At 35.5% G+C, this 16454-nt stretch overlaps 1 protein-coding gene across 18 annotated transcripts in view; it reads left to right on the top strand.

Annotated features, from left to right (window-relative positions):
• Positions 1 to 16454, top strand: part of SLC9A9 (solute carrier family 9 member A9) — a 683127-nt gene that overhangs the window by 23915 nt on the left and 642758 nt on the right. The window lies entirely within an intron of this gene.

Raw genomic sequence — 16454 nt, 5'->3', positions numbered from 1 at the left:
AATTTTATATATATATGTGTGTATGTGTGTATAATTATACATGTATAATACACATAATATATATTTATATTATAATTATATTTTATATAAAACTATATGTATTACATAAATATGTAAAAATATAGGTAGTCAACAAACACATGAAAGAATGCTCACTATCAATAGTTGTCAGAAAAATACAAACTGAAATGCAACTGAGTTACTACTACACATCGTTTCACATGGCTAAGATTAAAATAACTAGAAATAACAAGAGCTGGCAAGGATGTGAAGCAACAGAAACTCATACATTGCTGGTGGGATTGTGAAATAGTAAAACACTTTGGAAAACTATTTAGCAGTTTCAGCAAGATCTTGTTGTAGAACACATTTACACAAATAAGTCAATGTCAATAAATAGCCTAAAAATTTACCTTATTCCAAAAATAAAGAGAAAATTATATAGAAATTCATCCCAGTTACAATCAGTGCTAGAAGATGATGCAACATTATTTACATTTTCCTCAGGAAAAGAAAGAACATCAGAAGAATTTAATACAAAACCAAATTATTATACATGTTTAAAACCAACAAACAGAGTTTTCAAGCCTAAAAAATCAGAGGATAGATTATATTAATTTTAAAAAGAAAACCATTGAAATTATTAGGAAGAAAATAAGCTTAAAACTAAACCAAAGAAAAAAGATAACCTTATAATAAACATTAAAAAGTTAAAAGAAGAAAACAAAACAATTTGACAAAACTAAGAGCAAACATATCTATCAGATCAATAAATTTAAATAAAATAAACTCACCTAGTGAAAGAGGAATCTCTTAGGTCAAATCATAGAGCTAAACCTAAGTATAAACTGTAGATTCAAGAGATTCATCTAAAACCAATCTAATCCAGAAAGGCTGAAAATTAATAGTTGGGCACAGACATACCTGCAAATGCCAACAAAATGAAAATAGGGGATATTTGTGCATGTTTGTATGTGTCAATTATTTTGCAGAAATTGCTAGGTGCTTATCAGTCCCACTTCTCCTTCCACATAGGAAGACTGCCTTTCCCGGCCCAAACTGCAATATGAATATGGCCTTGTGACTGGATTCTAGACAAAGTAGTGTGGTAGATGGGATACATCCACTTCCAGGGTTGACAGCAAAATGTTTCATGCAACCTTCTCACTTTTTCTCTTAGCCAGCTAAAAGCAAAAGATCCGGCATAAAATTCTGAGAGGGTCATAGTAGATGGCTTGAACTAATTTACTCTTTTCTAAATATAAATATATAAAGATGATAGTTTATACTTATTCCTCTAGAAAATATGGTCCTCCACACCAGAAGATAGCATCTCTGGGGGTGATTTCCTAGTTCTGGGGCCTTGATCTGCTCAAATCCCAACTATCAGATATCCTTAAGCTTCAAGGGAAAGGTAATGTTGAAATATTGCTGGGTAGTGCAATATAAAAACCACTTTTTTTAATGGAAGTATAGCTGATTTACAGTGCTTCAGGTGTACAGCAAAGTGATTCAGTTATACAGTTATACATATATAATATACAGATTCTTTTCCCTGATAGGTTATTACAAAATATTGAATATAGTTCCCTGTGCTATACAGTAGGCCATTGTTGTTTATCAGTTTTATATATAGTAGTGTGCATCTCTTAATGCCAAATACCCAATTCATCCCTCCCCCCCTTTCCCCTTTGGTAACCATATGTATAAAAACCATTTTTATTCACCTACTTTCCACCATGTAAAGGTTCTAAATCATCAAAGCTTTGTCCAACTATTAATATTTTCAAGTCAGTCCAACCATTTGATGAGAACGATCTAATTCCTAGCATGTCCCTTTGTCTAAATAATTTCTTTTTTTATGTTGTGTACTTACTCTTGACATATGGTTATGATTTTTGGTTTTTCCAGCAGCCTTTTTCATGATCTTTTAACTAAAAAGTTATTGCTAGCTTCTAGTTACCACTTTTGTTACTGAATATATCTTTCTTGTTACTATCTCCTGGAACCACTTTTCGAATCTCTCCTTTAACTCAGATGCCATGATTTTCTCTCTCACAAAATGGAATTTTCTGTTTTTTCTGTTAAAGTTCTAAAGAATTTCTGACTATGATATTTATAGATTTTTTTTCAGATTTTCTGGTGGTTTTTAACTAGTGATAAAGTGCAGAGTTATATCAATGTATTAAAATGTGTTTTGAGCAGTAAAATAACACCACATTTTAGATTTCAAAATCCAATTGAACTGCTCTAAAATCTCAGCCTTAACCAAATCACTGTTGACAAAATGATGGATGTTATATTCCTTTAAAAGTTTCCTTCTGGTATTATTTAAAATTTCCCGTTTCCCTTTTCCCATCTATCTGGAGTGTCTGTACTTCTTTGGCCCAAATCAAATATTGCTCTAGGAGTTTGGACAACATAAATGACCTCTCCTGTCTTGTAGACCCTTGGCTTGCGTAAAGTTTAAAAGTACATCCTTGGACGTTAAATCATCCTGTTACTTATAAAATTGGCTCATGTTCTCCAAGTCTACTTGCCAATGTTGTTACATATCTAGAATCTCCTAATGTTGTCTTAAAGTGAGAAAAATAAAATGTGCTTAATTGTGGAGAGCATAAACATTTTTTTTTACTTAAAGATTGTACTACCTGATTCAATTTACCTTCTTGTTCCTTCTTAACTGCTTATGAAAGACAGGAGACACAGCCCCTTTGCTAATAGTTCCTAGAAAATAGTAAATCATTCTAAACAAGTTCTGTGCCCTGTTAAATCTAGAAGTTTTATTAAAACAGTGGCTGTCTCATTTTTCTAAGGCTGCCATAATAAAGTACCACAAACTAGGTGGCTTAAAAAAATTACCCAAAAATCTATTGTGTCACAGATCTAGAGGCTAGAAGTCCAAAATCAAGGTGTCTGCAGGGCTATGCTCTCTCTGAAACATACAGGGGGATCCTCCCCTGCCTCTTCCTCGCTTCTGGTAGTTTACAGCAATTTTTAGCATTCTTTAGCTTGTAGATGCGTTACTCCAGTTCTCTGTCTTCACGTAGTGTTCTACCTGTGTCTCCTGTTGGAAGCATTCCTCCCTTTGAAACTCAGACCTGTAGATCAGAGTGTAAGGTTGCAGGTATAGGGAGCAAAAATTTTGCTAGTGGATCACTAGGAGTAATAGTAAGTGGTGCCACTTTCATATTCTTCAGGAGGCTATTTGCGTCTAAATCAGCATCCAATATATGGTATTGTTTCTTCCATAGCCAGTACTCACAGGGCCAGGTATCAGAGGTAGAAATGGGAATGAATCCTATTGCTGTTTAATACAACTGTTTCCATACTAAGTTGACCAATAATAGTGTTTTGATGATTAATTAAAATTAACTCTCTTAAAAAAGCTTTTAGCAATATTTTAATCACTAATGTAAACACATAATTATATATTGCTTATACTTTAAATTTTGAAAGAGAGCTGAGTTGAAGTTTATTTGTGCCTTATCTGAATTCTTCATAGTTCTCTTCTTTCTCCATCTGTCAGTGTTGACTCCTTAATCTTACCATCTCAAATTCCTCATTTATCCTTATCAAAGATAGAGAGGAAAAAAAAAAGATAAACTCAGTCACCTTAACAACCCAAGAAAAAGAAATAAAGTCATAACACGAGAGAAACAAGTTAAAAAAAAAGAGGTAAGATTTTTAGACTTTATATTTTTGAGTCTAAAATACTTTGTGACTAATTTTTCACAGCGACTTTATCGTCATTGCCATCTGCCTTGAGTTCTTAAGTACTAGATGTGTGATATTTATTAATAGAAAAGAATGTGGACAACAGTCCATGATTTATTTACTGTTTCTTTCATGTATAATTTTATTATTTATGAAATATTTTTACATACACTATTTCACCTAATCAAAAGCCCTTAGAAGTAGATTTAGAAGTAGCCTTTTTTTCAAATAAGAAAACTAAGTTTCCAGGCAGCTAAACAATTTGTGTTCAGTCATGTAACTAGTTTAGTGGCAAATAGGAAACTCAAAATCCTTTTTTTTCTACTAAACTCAGCTTTCCAGCAATGTTACAAACTGAATATTCTCTAGTGAATATTATAATAAAGATTAGTCAGTATATTAAAATTCTCCTTTTAATCTATCAAAAATTATGCTACTTGTATGAACTCCATTCTAAAAGATATAATGTTATAAAAAATCTAATTTTTATTTATAATTTACTTACTATTTTAAAAATACCACTGGATTGTTTGAATATTAAAATGTGTGATAAAACAATTTTAAGAAAAAAGCAGTTACAGCTGAAAACGATCATTTCTTAGTCATGAGAAGGTTTTTTTAGTTATAGTCTAAAAAGGCCTCATGCATCATCCAATATAATTTTCACAATTACTTCTTGTGTTCATCCCAGGGACATTTAAAAAGTTGTGGGGGCAATGTTTCCTTTTATATACATTTTCTGTAGTAAAGGATTATAAGTCATCAGGTGCCAGTGTAGTTGAGAAGGTCATGGGTATAACTCCTAGAAAAAGTATTTCACTTTGAAAGGAAATGACTGCACCACTTTGTTTAAAAACAGTCCAATGTGTTAAACTTGAGAAAAATGGTACACTTCCATGTACTGGTGATGATCTAATTTATATCTGCAGCCTTGATTGCTCCTCTGAGCCCCATACACACATATCTGCTATTATGACCTATCCACTGGGACGACCATTAGGCACCTCAAGTTTAACCTGGCCCTAACAGAACACTTGTGTCAGCCTTTTAGCCCCATCTTTGTAGATGGCTAAAATCTCAGAGTCTTACTTCCTCTTTCCTTCACACCTTACATCCAACCTATCTGCAAGAACTGTTTGGTTTATTTTCAGAATATATCCTGAGTCCGACCACTTCTTGAAACCATTACCCCTACCATCCTAGTCCAAGTCGCCATTATCTCTTATTCAAACCACAGCAATAGTCTCCTAAATGTCTGCCTGCTCCTACCAGACCATTACCCTACCATCCAGTCTCTACATGGAAGCCAGGGTGATATTTTTACATTGTAAGTTAGACCATATATGTTGCCCCATAGCCCAGAATATGGCCCAATGTCTTTACCTTGGCCTAAGGGCCTACATACCCTTGTCTAGCCTCATTTGATATCACTCTCCCCCTACCATTGCTCCAGCCACACTATCCTTCCAACTCTTCCTACAAGTACACCAAGCTTTCTCTGGCTTCAGGACCTTCCTACTTGCTATTTCTTTTACCTTTCACTGGATATTTTTGCAGATTCAGTCCTTCACCTCATTCAGGTGTCTGATCAAACGTCCCCCTGAGAAGCTTTTCCTGATTGCTTTATTGTACAATGCTACCCTTCTCCACTACTTAGTTTTTTTTTTTTGTATTCCTTGGTTCTTTTTCTTCATAGGAAGTATTTATTTTTTGTTTCCATATGAATTGTCTGTCCCTCCTGTAAGAAGAGTAGCTTTGTCTTTTTCATGGCTTCATCCCCAGTGCCTGGTACAATGCCCAATGCTTAGACAGAAATAAGTATTTTTGAATGAATGTATAAATGCATTTATTTAAATACTCATAGTTTTAAAATTGAGGCAAAATAGTTTAATTAAAAAATGTATAATGCTCGCTTAAAAAAGTTATATTGCTTTGGAAAAATCTCAGTTAAAATTGTATGCGGTTTGCTTCTATGAAGAGAGTTGATATGCTGAGTGAATCAAGCATTAATGGACACACCTGGTGGCAGGTGCAGGTATTGCAAAAATAAAGACTAAAAAAACAATTTGTCTCCATCTACAGCAGTGGTTCTCAACCTTGGCCATACATTAGAATCACCTGGGGAGATTATACAAGTCTAATGACCAGGACCGACCCCAGAACAAGTAATTCAGAATCTTTGAGGGTTGTATCCAGGGGTCTATTAATATGTTTCTAAAAGTTCCCCAGCTGATTACAATGGACAACTAAGAATGAGAACCACTGATCTATAAGGTAGGGGATTTTTGCAAAACTATTCCCCATGCTGACAATAGTATAGGAAGTATTCAAATACTTGTTAAATGAATTAATGAGTGAGTGACTGAATGAATGGGTGAATGTAAAGGGTGTTGATAGCCAGCTGAACTCTTGAAAACCATTCAAAGCCAGATTTAGCAAATGAAAATACCGAATTCCCATTTAAACTTGAAATTTAGAGGAACAAGGAACTTTTTTCAGTAATCCATGTCCCAAATATTGTAGGGGGGGCATACTTATACTAAAAATATGTATTTATTATTTGTCTGAAATTGAAGTTTAACTGGCATCCTGTATTTTATGTTGCAACCCTATCTATTGATGAGGGAACAGTTCAGGTTCTCTTGTAAAAATCAGCATGTTATTAAAATATTTAAAACTATTCACTGTTTTTTTTTAAATTTATTTATTTTATTTATTTTTGGCTGCATTGGGTCTTCGTTGCTACGCACAGGCTTTCTCTAATTGCGGTGAGCGGGCTTCTCATTGTGGTGGCTTCTCTTGTTGCGGAGCACGGGCTCTCGGCACGCAGGCTTCAGTAGTTGTGGCTCACGGGCTCTAGAGCACAGGCTCAGTAGTTGTGGTGCACGGGCTTAGTTGCTCCGCGGCATGTGGGATCTTCCCAGAGCAGGGCTCGAACCCGTGTCCTTTGCATTGGCAGGCGGATTCTTAACCACTGCGCCACCAGCATTGGCAGGCGGATTCTTAACCACTGCGCCACCAGGGAAGCCCGGCAATTCACTGTTAAAGCGGTAATTTAATCTCTCCTATCTTCAGCTATGAAAAGCTACCATAGAAGCAGTCTATTATCCTTAGGAATAAACTTAATTTTGCACTGTTAAGCTATTGATAGAGTAATCATAAAAATGAGGTGAGTTCTTGTGCATTATAGATTTTCCAAACGAACTTAGAATTTAAATTCTTCAGTATCTATTTTCAAGCTATCAAATCTTGTACCATAGAGTAAGGAAAGCAAAATTCAGACTGTTTTTAAGACCTATGAAGTACATTCTCAGCATGACTTCTGAATCAGGGGCTACATTAAGGTGCTGTGTCTTGAATTCTCCACAGGTCCCTAGGAAGTGTGAGAAAGACAGGAATCCTTCAGACTATAGACTTTATTTCTCCCTAGCTATTTTCTGCTCATTATACTGACCAGCTAAAACTAAGATTAAATGATAATAATGAATAATACTTGACTTTAATTCTGGAAAAAGAAAATTATTGAAACAAATCAGTTGAATAATTTGTCATGCAAGCGGAAGTATCAAGGACATTGCCTTTTTCTTAAAGGATCCGTGTAAGTTCCAATCCTTTGTAAATGGCAGATAAACACCTTTCACCAGAAGGTGGCATGCCCATATGTTCAGAAACTCTCCAGTGAATGGGTGACCCAAAAAAGGATCAATTACCGGTTGATTATCAGTGTGGAAAGAATGGAATGATGAAAAGGCAGAACAGAAAAGGCTGTTCACATTTGTAATGTTTTCTGTCCCCAACTGAAGTGCACAGCGTGGACCGGTTTCTATGCTTCCTGCAGAATTTGCAGGAAATGGCTTGCTGAGAGTTAGGTGGTCAAAATTTTTGATTTTCTTGGAACACTACCTTTTATTGTTTGAAGACATCTTCTTCAAAACTTGCCCAAATGTTGTAATAAAAACCAAACTTTTGCAGCACTTTTCTTGGTTATATGCCATTTCTTTGTAGACATGTTAGCAGGCAGCCATCCCTAAATCCAATGATGGATTAAAAAAAAACAAAACCAAAAAATCAGGAGGGGAAAAGGTCTATCTCAGATAGAAGTTTTAATCTGTTTATCCCATAAGTCTGAGACTATTTCGGCAAGGGCAAATTCAGACAAGCTATATATTTTCTGCATATCGCTCTGGCTGACAATCTGAAGTGAGGATACAAGAACATAGGAACTCAAATTGATTTTTCTGACATGGACTGCATATGGCCCTATGCTCTTTCACAAACATTACTGCACCTTACTTTCTCAGAGCTTGAGATGACATAATTGCAAGCTTTATCACTTTTCAGCAACACACACTATTTAAGATATCTGATGCAGATGTGAACATAACTTTGGAATTCAAAATTTCAAATTCTGTTCCTTAGAAGGATTGTCCTGGGAAAGTGGATTCAGGTGTGGAGTGCTTAGTGCGTAGCTCTATTTTGACTTTTAGGAGTTGTCCTCATATTTACTTTGCAATTCAGTACAAAGATAGATGCTCTCAATTCAATAGGTTATACCTGAAACTATTTGATTCCCTAATTACATTTGTCAAGTTTCAAACATATGCATAGGTGTATCTTTTTAGTACATTGATTTTATGTTTATTTTTTTAAACTGATACCTATGGTAATAATAATAATAATAATAATAGCTACTTTTTGCTGAGGTAGTACAGTAAAGGTTAAAGGCAGTGGCCCTGAGGGGTTTTCTTCTTGGGCTCTGACCCTAGCTCTGTCTCTGATGAGCTGTGTAACTTTGGCAAACTATTTAATCTCTCTAAACCTTAAGAGAAAATAAATGCCAAGTCTCCAGCATGTAGTAGGCAGTAGATGGTTGGTAGCTGCTCTTCTAAGGGTAGAATTTGTAAACTGGAAGTTAACATTTCAATGAACTCATCTCTGAATGATAGATAACAGCAGTACTTAACCTTTATGGCTTTTGTGATGATTAAATGATGTAAAGTATATGACATACTGAGTTTGGTAGCCTGCACATAGTAAGCAAGTCAATAAATGGGAGCCATTGTTTTATTGTTATTATTATTCTTTTTTCAGGCACCATATATACTATATCTATCACCAATAAAAATATTATCCCCATTTTATTAAGTAGAAACTGGCCCAAACAGCCTAAAAGGAATTCGAGCCCGCAGTCAAACCCCAGTCTGGTTCCAAAGCCCCACACCCTTTCATGACAATCTATTTGGCTCTAACCAATGGCTATTCTGACATCAAAAGAGCTGACATTGAGCAACCAAGGAACAAGTTTTATTTCAATTTAATTGTTCGGAGATGGGAAATTCCTCACACCACTTTGCTGATACTCTACTATACAGTTACTGAAAAGTTCATTGTTTACTCTAAGTTTTGAGGCCTTTTTAAAAAACATCATAATGATATTATCTTCTATCATTCAGACAATGAGATTACAGAGATTTCATAACCGAATTAGATATAAAGAAAAAGACAATATCATATTCTTTAAATTCTCCAAAATCTCTGACAGAATTATAGACTTCTTTGTACCTCTTGGTGCATTTTAAAAGAAGAAAGCCGATGTGAAGTATTTTGTATAAGGATGTTATATGAAATTATTATTTTTTACCTCTAATGCTTAGTTTTGACTGCTAGTGTTTACAAAATGCGCCTGGCTAAACATAATGAGTCAATCAGTTGGTGTTCCAGATGTTTGGGAAATATCCAGATGTTTGTGATCTTAAAAAAGGATATTTTCAAAACAAACATTTTATTTTCCCACTTTTCAGCTGCATGTGCTAGCCTAGCTATTATCAGACTTAACTATAATTTGCTTTTTAGTGTAAAATAACCTGAATCTTTTCACAGAGAAAATCTGATATCAAAAATATAAACATTAAGTCACTTTGGAAACATTTTAGAAAATTTGAGTGGAAAGATTGGCAAACTTTTTCTGTCAAAGACCAGATAGTAAATATTTTAGGCTTTGCAAGCCTAAAATCATTCTTGAAACTCTACAGCTCTGCCTTTTGTAGAGTTGATAGGTGTGGTTGGATTCCAACATAGCTTTATTTACCAAAGCAAGCAACAGTGGGCTGCATTTGTTTGGCCTAGGTCTAAACACACTGAAGATACTAGATATATTCTGTTTTGGGTAATAAGTAAACATCTGTCAACATAAATTAGGGAGAAGAAATTTCAAAATGGTAGCATCTATCCCTGTTTAGTTGGCCTTGAAGATGTGCTGATTATGCTTCGTGGGCCCTCACGTCCTTGTTCTCCCTTCTCTGCCCTCCTCTGTCTCCTGGGAGGCTGACCTTAACACACTACATCACCACTGGACATTTGTGTGACACCAATAGGAGATGAGAAGCTAGAAGGAGGGAGAAATTCTTCCAACTTTGGAGTGCCTCTCCCAGACACAGATAATTCACTGCCTACCAAACCTGACTGCTGTGTTCTAAGGGAAACCCATACTGTGCACAAATCTTTCCCCTCTCCTCCAAACGCAAGTGTCTTGCTTCTGAATATATTCTCTCAGGGCAAGCTTCCTGCTGATTGTCACTTAGAAAACAGCTGATAAGTCTGCTAAGTATTGACTAAACCCTGGGGTGTGTGGGTGGTGGATGTCTCTTTATTAGAGGACTCCAAGAAATGCCTTAAAAAGTAAATAAGAAAGGAATTTATAAAGATGGTACCAAAAGCTGCCCTGTGGAAAATGAGGGCAAAAGAGCCATTCTGGCACTTCCTACCATAGAGAAAATTCATTATTCATAAGTTCAGCCTTGATACTGGCAGTGAACCAAGATTTGGAGGCACAGGTTTGTTGTGTCACCTCACCAAATGCCATTAGGGCTTAACAAGTGGCATAGTATTTATTCACGTTTGGTACCACCTTTACTACCATTCTAGAGATACTTTATTTTTTTTTAAAGATTTGTGTTTTTTTGGATGTGGACCATTTTTTTTTTAATGTCTTTGTTGAATTTGTTACAATATTGCTTCTGCTCTATGTCCCGGTCTCTTGGCCCCGAGGCATGTGGGATCCCAGCTCCCCGACCAGGGTTCAAACCCGCATCCCCCCACACTGGAAGGCGAAGTCCCAACCACTGGACTGCCAGGGAAGTTCCGATTCTAGAGATATTTTAAATTATTCTCAATTGTCAGGTGTTATGCTATCCATGCTACAATTGAGAGATGATGAAGTAGAACTAAAGTGGTGATTTTTTTCATGGTATCTTAATGACAGAGATATTACTGTTTTGACTAGGTATGTGTCACAAAGAATCTGTTGGGAAAAAATCCCTTTAAAACTCTTTTAATGAGCCATTTATACTTTTATAATTCCTGAAGTCTACTTCTTGGAACACTAATCCTATGAGTCTCTGCAAAGGAGTCATGTTATAACCCACTCTTGAAGGATCACAATGCACAGGGGAAGATTAAAGCCTCTGGGAAGTACTGGCAGTAACTAACCTGTTTAACTTTCTTCACTAAATGTTTCCCAAGCTTACTTAACCATGACATTTTATTTTGAACATGACTTATTAACACTCCATGGAACTTACTTTAGGAAATGCTGGTAAAAGGTATTAAGATATTTGGTTTTAATCACTAGGAAAACTGCTACTATTTCACTTGATTATTTTTGTCATCTATCAATTGATTTGAATATTTATTTAAAATTGTTACCTTTGAACAGATTTATAAGGAAAAAATAATACGGCATTTCCCAAAATTTCTGGTAAATAACTTTTGCCTGCCTCGAAGTGTTAGATCTGCTGAAGTCAGGTCACCAATAGTGCTTGAGAGGAAGTACGTCTTACCTGTGTCCAACGTTCAACTCAAGTATCACCTCCACTTGGAAGCGTTTCTGACCCATGATCCGGTTACTTGCTCCCTCCTTTGCGTTTCCCTTACCATGGCATTTACTAATCGTATTTATAGTCTGTGGCTTACTTATCTAATCCCACTCTCATGGATTATAAAATCCTTGAGGGCAGAGACTATAATTAATCTTCTTTGTTCCTAATATCTAACACAGTACTTGATTTTTAGTAGATGCTTAATAAAGTGAATTTTTTGATAATTCTACATGGTTTGAAGCTGCTATAGAAATAATTTGCATTCTCACTAGATATTGAAGCAGTGGTGTGCCAGAACCGGTATATACCAACTCATGAGAGCAGGTGGTCAAAATTGGAGGAATTTTGCCAGCCACTTGATTTCACATTAGTACCTTGATATCAGGCCATGGTGAGAGTATTTACAACATAGAAATTGGCAAAAGCTACAAATCAAGGCTTTTTCATTTTCCTGGAGAGCCAGTTGTTAAACATTTACCAGCATACCACTATGTATGGTATCTTTTATCATTTTTTTCTTTAAATGGTAATTTAATAATAATAAAATAAATTTTAAATGTTTTAAAAGTAATGATTTTTAAATGAGTTGTTCTGTCTCCTCATTTAGATTGCAAATTCTCTGGGGAAAGGGCCATTACTTTCTTTTCCTTTATTGCCCCAGTGCCTAGGAACTTATAAGCACTGAATAAATAATTGTATGTGGAGGGATTGATGTCCTAAACAGGCTTTGTGTTTTGAGGAGTAGGGGTGGGAGTGTCAAAAAGGAATGAAAAAAACAAAATCATGTTTTGAGTTGATCCTAACACTGAATTTTGTGTTCAAAATTTTGGGTGTACCATATATTATTTTTTCCTTCTAATTTTGTATTTATTCTCAAAATTTAACTATATTGAAAGAGTTATATTTAAACCAGTGACATAATCATAGCCACAGGTTTATAATCTCAGGGATACAGGATTTTATGGTAGTTGGACTACAGACAAAGATATATTTTCACTGCTGCAAAACTGCAGCAAAATTAGCTGGAGTTGCAGGATTTTCTTAGTTTACCATTTTAAAAAAACTACCTTAAAAGACTGTTAATTTCCAGCGATATTAACCAACCTCAGGAACTAATTTATTGTGTGGAATGTGATGAGAATTTCAACAGGAGTTTTTGCCCATACGTGAAGAAAATGCTGCCTCTGCAACATACCATGTAGTATTTATGCTCATGCTGTTACAGATAAAATGAATCTTTGAAGCCAAAAGCATCTAAATCTAGGATTTCGCCTAAGCAAAAAACATACTCTAAAAATATTTTAAAATAAGATATCTTTTACATACAGTAAAATACACAAATCTTAAAAGGAAAGCTTGATGAATTTTTACAAACATATAAACCTCTGTTACCATCACCAGATCAAGATATAGGCATTTCCACCCTGCCAGAAAGTTCCTTTCTGCCCCTTCCCTGTTGATACCCATCCTTCTCATATTATTATTCTGACTTCTACCACAATAGATTAATTTTGCCTGTAAAAGACACATTTTATGTCTATTTTTTTATTGTTAACAAATATATAAAATGGAATGATTACTGTTTGAGGACTAGTTTGGGACAAATGAATATAAAACAGATTAGTGATTATATATTTATTAATAATAATGATTAGATATCACTTTCAAGCATCTAGCAATGCTTTCTTAAGGCGATTTTTAAAATATCTTCCAACACTTTAGGAACATCTTAGGACTTGTCAGTTAGCTACTACAATTTTATTTACTCTGCCTACAGTTCACTTAAACAGCATAGCTATTCTGTATGAAGAACTTTTCATAAAAAGAAACATTTTTTATTCTTTGAGCTCATTGTTAGAGGATCAAGAGACCAAATTAGACAGACAATTCTGTCAAGAAGTTTATGATCTAATGTCTATAGGATGTACACATCTTTCATCATTCACCACTGTTTGCTTTATTAGGCTTTCTCTCCTAAGTAGTATGTTTAAAGCCAGCCGAGGATTGGAATCTGGTTCTCCACAGCCCTTACCCTATGGTTAGCTCAGCCTAGTCAAAAGAAAAAGAAAAGATGTTTCCTTTGACAGTGGGCCACAGGGATGTAGCCACAAAGCCAAACGCTCTTGCTCAAGTGGAACATTGTAGGCCCTGAACATACGGTTTCTGGGAGAAGCCTGAAGGGTGTGATTTTCTGTAATGTGTCTGCACAGACAAGATGGACTTCAGAGGCTGGAATGATAATAATTATACTTTGTATGGTCTAGAGTTTTCTTGCTTTCCAAGTTGCTTTTGAGAAGGGGCAGAATGTGAATGGAATAAGTTCCTCAAGACAGCATTCTTATGGTGCTACTTTCCTGGCCTGCTCTCCAGCTCTGAACACCACAATTCTGTCTATAATTGTCAGCTGGGGTCCTGGCTAGAGATGGACTATACCCTCTGCAACTTTAATCCCTTCAGCAAATATTCCATACTGCCTATCGCTGTTGGCAGTCAGCATCCCACCTCACTCTTCCCCTGGTGGAGTGTAACAAAAGCCTCATGAAAGAAAGGTGAATGATTTCTATATCTTCCCTTTACATTTTTAAAAAATATATTAATCTATCCAAGAGACTCCTGTTTTTCTTCAAAGATATTTCATTCAGCCTAGTCCCCTAATATCCCAAACTTAAGATTGAAGTTAAAAAAATTTAACCTGAAATTTTGCCTAAATACGATTTCTCTTTTCTCCTAATTATTCTTTCAAACTTAATTTAAGTGAACTCAATTAAACAAATATCTCTTGGGTTCTATTGTGTGCCTGGCACATATCCTAAGTCCTGGGGAAGCAAAAACAAATAAGAAGCTCACAGTTTATTAGGCAGAGGTTCTCGGAGTGGCTGGAGTTACAGAGAAAGGGCAGACCTGGGAACATTTTTCTTTTCTTTCTTTTTTTTTAAAATTCCCAGTGAATGAGAATTTTGAGAATCACATGTAGTGAATATTGTGGTGTGACTTTCTCTCCAGCCTCTATTTTTCTTTTCTTAGAAACTTCCCTGAATTTTCATTTTGGTAGACACAATGACTTCATACACCCCTGGCTCTAGGGTGAGGCATGAAGTTCAGGCTCAAAGTAGATTTTATATTCTCATGTTTGGATCTCAGTGATTGGTTAATGGTTGTACCACTGTAGGAAAGCCAGACTCAGAATGAGGCTAATACATTGAAGACTGAGACCTAGAAAGGAATGACTCCTTGATCAAACCAATCCTGAAGCCCACAGAAACCCTAGACTTTCTAGTTTCATTAGTCAGTAAATCCCTTTTAGTTTTAAATTTGTTCTGTCTTAGGGTAAATATTAAGCTGCTATAACAAAGAGACCAAAAAAAAAAAAAAAAAAGAAACCCAAAATTAGTTGCTAAAATAAGATGGTAATTTATTTCTTTCTTGTGTTATAGTTTGACTTGACCATCTAAGGCTGAGGAAGCAGCTCTGCTCCATGAGGCTGTCCAGGAACCAAGAACCCTCCATTTTATTCCTCTGCTATCACTAGGGTTACCTCTTTTTGGGGAATAGTTGAAGCTGGGTCACTGCCATGTCTATACCCCAGCCTGTAGGAAAAGGGGAAAGAGAAGCTGGAGAGATATATCCCCAGTGTTTTTAAGACCAAAGCCTAGAAATGGCAAACGTTATTTCTATTCACATATTGGTCTAAATTTAATCACATGGTCCTATCAAGCTACAAAGCAGACTGGGAACTGTAGTCTCCATCTGCATGCCTACCTAAAACTTGATTACTAAGCAAGAAGGGGGAGATAGATTTAGGAGACAACTAGCAGTGTGTCACACGGTTTACGTCTAGTTTTCTGTTACTTACAACATCAAAACTTCTGAGACATCATTATTATAAGAGGAGAAATTCATGTTAACATTTTTATGTAGTGAGGTAAATACTATAGAAACACAAAAAGCAAAGCATTTTTTCCCCCCTTAGATCTTGCTTTAAGGATAAAAATTACAGATCTTTGAAACTATTTGTAGGGCACATTTAAGCCATTGGAAGGTTCTTGGGGATGTCCAATAATTTTTATTTGATCCTTTGCCTCACAGTTCCCTCTATCCTGGTCTATTATCTGCTTTTCATTCAGTTTTCTGCTTTACTTCAAAGTACAGCCTGAAAATGGTCTTTTATTGAATATTTTGAGTTGTCTTTCTGAGCATGTGCCAAACTAAAAATGTTTTCCAATTAATTGTTGCTTTTATTTGTTCAAACAAGAGTATGGAAAAAGTCAATGGCATTTATAGAAAGGTACTTCAACCAACCAAAACTTTGTCAATATTTTTTACACTCATTGGACCATCTATGTATAAAATGGCTCATTTTAGTAATATGATTTCATTTAAAAATCACAATAGTGGAATGTTTTAAAACCTGAGGAAACAATATTACAATTTTACTTGAAAAAAATTTACTTCCTTTTAAAAATGGTAGCATCCAAGAGCTTATAGATTTTTTAAGTAGGCTTTATTTTTTTTAAGATTTTATTTTTTTAGAGCAATTGTAGATTTACAGCAAAGTTGAGAGGAAAGTCCGGAGTTCCCATATACTCCCTGCTCCCACACATGCATGGCCTCCCTCTTTATCAATATCCCCCACCAGAGTAGTACATTTGTTACAATTGATTAACCTGCAGTGACACATTATAAGCACCCAAAGTCCATAGTTTATATTAGGGTTCGTTCTTGGTGTTGTACATTCTACGGGTTTCAACGTATGTGTAATGAGAAGTATCCACTATTGTGGTATCATACAGAATAGTTTCACTGCCCTAAAGATCCTCTGCGCTCTGCCTGTTCACCCCTGCCACCCTCCTACCCCTGACA

Source organism: Balaenoptera physalus (genome assembly GCF_965194825.1).
Source record: "Balaenoptera physalus genome assembly, chromosome: 4".
Classification (NCBI taxonomy): domain Eukaryota; kingdom Metazoa; phylum Chordata; class Mammalia; order Artiodactyla; family Balaenopteridae; genus Balaenoptera; species Balaenoptera physalus.
Note: the sequence above shows the minus strand (reverse complement) of the source record. Positions and strands in the feature narration are given on the sequence as shown.